Genomic DNA, 6,500 nt, shown 5'->3' with positions numbered 1-6,500 from the left:
TACAACAGTGTGAGTGAGTGGCTGAGGCAGAGAGTCTATAGCTCACCAGCCAAAGATGTTTACTATCTGGCCCTTTGCAGAAAAAGTCTGCCAACCTCGGAAATAAAGCATGACCCCATACCTCTCACTCTGGGGTCTGAATGTATTAACTGGTGGGGGCCCTTCTCCACACCTCTCACAGACTGAGAGTTCATTTTTTGGCCTAGTAAAGTCAATGGAGCAAATGTTATACATCAAACCTTTCAAGATTTTGAGTGGAGTCAGCAGAATCTTCCCTGTTAACCAAGAATTTCCTTACTTGTGCTTCAGTTCAGTTCAGTTCAGTTCAGTCGCTCCCAAAATTAAAAATGGAATCTGGATTGCTTGTAAGTTTTTAACACTTTTCATATCCATTGAATAAGGTTAAGCACTGTCTTTTTTCCAACATGACTTACTTGGCTGGCCACCAATATTTTACAGGGTTAACTGTTCTTAGCTTTCTGGTGTGTTTCTAGAAAGAAACCATGTAAACTATTTGGGATACCATGTTTTTCTTGATTTGAAGTCATAAGCATGGATTAATCCACATTGTACAAGATAGGAAAATGCTTGTAGCAAAATTTAATACAAGTATAACAGCTACGGGATTTGAATTCACTGGTTTGGAAACAGGAAGCATATATATTTTGTCAGTGAGACAGAGAATCTTTGTTACAGTCTAAGAAAATTGTTTTTAGGGGGGACAATTCCCATCATCCATCTTCAAAGCAACAGAGGGAGTCACAGTGGGTATCAGTTTGTTAACAGCAAAGACAGTGCTTCGAATTTTTGGCTTAAAGAACTTTCTCCTTTGCAGCAGACTTGCTGCTTAGAATTAGATCTGACAAAAGGATGAATTAGCAGATTTGGGGTTCCTGACAACCCTGTAACAAGGACAAGTCTTAGACAGTCTCTGTTTAAACCTTCCCCTCAAAATATTCTCCTCATGAAGTATATACAAAGGCATAGTCCAAAAATCTAGAACATTTTCTGCCAAGGGCATCCAGCCTTGGCACTGCTGACCTTTGGGGTCTGATGATTTACAGCTGTGGGAGGCCTGGACATCACAGGAAATGTGGCAGGATCCATGGCTTTTACCCACAAGATGCCAGGAGCATCCCATCCCTGACTGAGAACCACAAATATCTGCAGGTATTGCTGATATTTCAGGGGGCAAAGGGAAGACAGAATAGCCCCTGCTTGAGAATCATTCCTTAAGAGAAGGTTAGACCTTTATTTTTGTTATTATTTGATTGATTGATTGATTGATTGATGGCCACGCTGGGTCTTCCTTGCTGGGCTCGGACTCCTCCAGCTGTGGCAAGCCGGGACTGTGGCGCCTGAGCTTCTCACCGCGGGCGCTTCTGTTGTGGAGCATGCGCTCTAGGTGCACGGGCTTCAGCAGCTGTGCGTGTGAGTTTAGCTGCCCAGTGGCATGTGCAATCTTCCCCGACCAGGGATTGAACCCATGTCCCCTGCACTGGCAGACTCTTAACCTCTGGACCACCAGGAAAAGTCCAAGATTATACCTTTAACTTTCCCAAAGATGGTTATTTGGTTTATCTATACAAACCAACTTATCCATACAGTTAGCAGCAAACCTATTCCCTTTTAAGAGAAAGCGGCTACGTATCTTTTCCCAGTTTTCATCACAACTGTGCTAAAAAGGAGAATACTTTGCTCAGAAAACTCCTCCAACTTAGTTTCTCTGGTTGTCATCTTCCACTGCAGTACCCAGACTTCCTCCTAAGTCTGATCAACATGGAGAAGGCACCACAGGCATCTACAGAGACCCTCTTTCAGCTTGGGGTTTCCCAGCCTGCCCTGACTCCGCAGCGGTGAGGAACAGTCTCTTTTAACTGATCAGGGCCAAAGACTAAGCAGGCTGCATAAGCTGGAGAGCCCACTGCAATGAAGGGGTGCCTCGCACACTGACATTAACAGAATTTCTTATGACAGCGCCAACAGTTGGATGTGGCTGTTTTCCTTATGATCCTTTTAAATCCCCAATTCAATTACCAGGCTCATTTTTCTGATGAATCATCAGCAGAAAACCAGGCTGTCTTTTAGAGAGCGCCGTGACCCTCAGCTGAAACATCATTTCTGTTCGACTCTGTTTTACCTACTTGGCACTGAACAGACACTTAGTCTGGCCCTGAAGGTTAGCCCTGTCGAGAATCTGCAGTGTCTCTTACACAGCTGAAGAGAAAATGAAAAGGGAAAAACGCGACCAAACAACAGAGCAGCTGTGTGGCTACTACACTGTTGTCTCCACATTCGACGCCGTAGAGATGCAGATCTCCAATCCAGGCCACAGGAAAACTGATGCATCAAAATAAGAATCTCTTAGATATTTTCAAACATCACAGCAGCTGTGAGATGCTGGGTCCTCAGGATCGTTCTCCTCTAGGGAAGCTCCTTCTCTTTCCCTCTACCCTCCTCACCAGAGGGATCCACACCAGCAAGGTGACATCTGACATGTTGACACTGATGCAGAGACCACATCCTGTAGAATCCAAGGCCCGTGCCACGAATGAGGGGGTTTCTTGGAATTCCAAAATTGTCTGAAAATTTAAATAGGAGAAAAAATGGACAGGTGCCTGCCCAGCATTTAGGCTGTGACTCCCAGCTGAGGGCCTTTGTTAGAGCAACGCACAGGTAACTCTACACACTATGAGTGGTGTGCGTGAGAAGGCTCTGTGCTTATAGCAAGGAGGCCCCAGGGACTGAAAATCCAGTCGTGACTTGATTTTCCCGTTTGTGCACCTTGTTAGGTTCCAAGGGGTTTGAAGCTGTTGACATCACTGCCACCACGATCCCATCTTTGCACCCTCAGCATCCTGGGGGTAAGATGTGAGCCTCCCAATGCTCAGGCCTCCGGATTCAGCTGGTCTCCCATCCTCAGTGCAAACAGGAGGAAGAAGGTAACAGCTAACAAGCAATTGTCGTTGCCTTGGCTACGACTCCCAACTTTTGGCAAATGTATCAATCCTCCTATACCTCTGTGATTTTACTACTTGCTTAAATAATACCTAAAAATACCGAAAAGGTGCTGCTATTACTGACAGACCTGTGCCTTTTTCTTCCTGCACTTCTGTTCTCAGCTATACGCTCGCACACTGGCCCTTGGACAGAGGGGAGCACTCACATCCTCACCCTGTTTCTAGGCTCTGCCACCTCCTGACTGTGGAGCCCGGGGACCTCCCAGCGAACTGCATGTGTAAATAAGAAGAGCTCTAAATCACTTCCAGGGCTCATTCAAATTGTCATCCTGGCTCACAAGGAGCAGAAGCACCAAGTCCTCTCTGAGGCCTCTTCCCAACTCACTTCCTGCTGATACTCCTTGGATGTGCTAGACAAAGGCACAGCAGCCCCATGTTTGAGTCTTTAGAAACAATTCCCCAGTCCGTCCTCCAACCTCAAAAAGACCCCTTTTCTCACTCAAGAATGAAAAAAGAAACAGCAATACAAAAGCAGCTAAAAAGGTAGCCTTCATCCGATTTTCAAAATTCATGTCCTCTTTTCCTTATTTACCCATCCTTAAAGCCACTGGTAATCAAAATGTACTTGGAATTTTGCTGAGTGAGACAGAAGAAGAACAGGACACCATAAGGGTGTAACTTTGGAACTTCGCGCTCTTGTGAAGTGAAAGTCACCAGTTATGTCCAACTGTTTGCGACCCCATGCGCCATACAGTTCATGGAACTCTCCAGGCCAGAATACTGGAGTGGGTAGCCTTTTCCTTCTCCAGGGGATCTTCCCAACCCAGGGATCAAACCCAGGTCTCCTGCGTTGCAGGCAGATTCTTTACCAGCTGAGCCACAAGGGAAGCAAAGATGAGCACTCTTAATCCATTACATAATTTGGAGATTATTCCCTGAATGGATGTTGCAAACATAGGAGCTCTGTAATGACACTGGGTTTCCCTGCCTGTGTGTTCTAACAAGTACCACCGCAATAAGCCCATAGTGTGAGAACAGTCATCAGTAAATGGCAAAAAGGAAGTGTTAGTGTGGTTCAACTGCCCACTAATAATGGCTCTGAACTTGGGTAATAGAAAAAGCCATTTCTTGGAGCCACTTTACCAGAGACGGTTTGCTATAATGGCTGGGGACAAATACCAAGATTTGCTGGAACACCTGAGTAAAAATTGTAAACCATGAGTCAAAGGTTTTGAATGAGATCTGGCTTTGAGCAGCCTCTATACACAATAATATAAGTAGTTCAGAAACAATTTGCAAGCAATTCACCAAGCACTTAAAGCAAACCCCAGGAAGTTGTACGTAAAATCTGCATCCCTGTTGAAAGAGTGCTTTCAGAGCATTTCAGAGGGATTTCAGTCAAACAAGCTGGGCCAGAAGAGGTACAGTCGTCCTCTACCACACTGCTGTTCAGCAGATCTTCCTGCAAGGACAGAAATGCCCTCTGTCTCCACTGCCCAATGCTGTAGCCATTGAGCATCTGAAGTGTGCTAAACAGATAAAGAACTGAATTTTTTATTCTAGTTACACTCACATGGAAATAGCCACAGGTAGTCTAATGACAGCCATATAGGATAATGCAGGTCTAGAAAATAAGGGCAACGGTGCTGTGTTGAGGACTGAGTGTCTGGTGGGGACAGTGAGGAGGCTTCTGGAGGAAAGCTGTCAGCCCAGGACAAGGACCACACCAGCTCCATCTTGCCAGCCACCACAGCTAGCCATTACTGAGTGCCTGCTCCCAAGGCAAGGCTGACATCATTCAGAAAGTGTACTATGGAATGTACTATGTTAGGGTTGGAGAAATAGCTATGAAAAAGACAGGCGTCATCTGCCTTCATAGCTTACGTTAAATAGCTAATGATACAACTAAGAATGTATGATCAACATTGCTAATTATTAGAAATACAAATCAAAACTACAATGAGGTCCCACCTCACACCAGTCAGAATGGCTACCATTTAAAGTCTACAAATAATGAAAGCTGGAGATGGTTGTGGAGTAAAGAGACCCATCCTACATACTGGTGGCAATGTTGACTGGTATAGCCACTATGGACTGGCACATTCAAAATCCTGGATTAGCAAAAAAAAAAAAAGAAATCATTCAGGATTGTGATAAGAGTTACAGGAAAACCTGAATGAACTTTTTGGCCAACCCAATAGTATGGCAGTTCCTCAAAAAACTAAACATAGAGTTGCCATGTGATCCAGCAATCCCACTCCAGGGCATGTATCCTGACAAAACTGTGATTTGAAAAGATATATGCCCTCCTATGTGCACAGCACTATTCAAAACAGCCAAGACATGGAAGCAAGCTAAATGCCTGACAGATGAGCGGATAAACAAGATGCGGGAAGCATACACAACAGAATAATACGCAGCCAGCAAAAGGAATGAAGTAACGCCCTTTGCAGCTACACGCACACAACTAGAGATCATCATCCTAAGTGAAGTCAGACAGAGAAGACAAAAACCATATCATATCACTTAAATGTGGAATTTGAAATACAACACAAGCGAACCTATCTACACAACAGATACAGACTCACAGACAGAGAACAGACTGTGACTGCCAGGAGACGGGGGCGGGGAGGGGAGAACAGGACTGGAGTTTGGGATTAGCAGATGTAAACTATTATATATAAAGTGAATACACGACAAGGTCCTACTGTACAGCACAGGGAACTATATCCCTACGCTATATAGCATACCAACCACGGTTTATATCCTGTGATAAGCCATAATAAAAATATGAAGACTATGAAAAAAATATATATATGTGTATAACTGGGGCTTACCTGGTGGCTCAGACAGTAAAGAATCCACCTGCAATGCAGAAGACTTGGGTTCAATCCCTGGGTTGGAAAGATCCCCTGAAGAAGGGAATGGCAGCCCACTCCAGTATTCTTGCCTGGAGAATCCCATGGACAGAGGAGCCTGGCAGGCTACAGTCCCCGGGGTCACAAAGAGTTGGATACAACTGAGCAACTAAGCACAGCAGGTATAACTGAGTCACTCTGCTGTACATAATGAATGAACACAACACTGTAAATCGACTATACTTTCATAAATATTTTTTTAAATTTTCCTAAGGAATGTCCGTACCCTATCAGCAGGGACCTGACTGATGGAGCCAACAGGGAAGGTAGTAATAAGGGAGCACATCCTTGAACTGAATTTTGCAGGATGAGTAGGAATCAAGTGACGGTGGGGGGACAGGCGGCCACAGGAAGCGTCTTGGCCACAGGTCAGCTCTACTGTCATCCAGAGAATAAGCAGAGTGGAGACAACTGTCTGGGTCAGTCAGTGAAGTCCCAGAGGAACACTGCAGCCCGAACCCAGCCCCAAGGACCCCCGTCACCTGAGCATCCCGTGCCACCCAAGGTGCCCCCCACGGAAGACCACACACTCCCCAGGACCCCGACTCCCAGCACCTATGACTCTAACGGGATACCTTTTTGCTCAGTTCTTTAAATAGGGTCCCAGAAAATCATGGGGGAA

This window comes from Bison bison, unplaced genomic scaffold (genome assembly GCF_000754665.1).
Source record: "Bison bison bison isolate TAMUID 2011002044 unplaced genomic scaffold, Bison_UMD1.0 scf7180017864171, whole genome shotgun sequence".
Taxonomy (NCBI): Eukaryota; Metazoa; Chordata; class Mammalia; order Artiodactyla; family Bovidae; genus Bison; species Bison bison.
Note: the sequence above shows the minus strand (reverse complement) of the source record.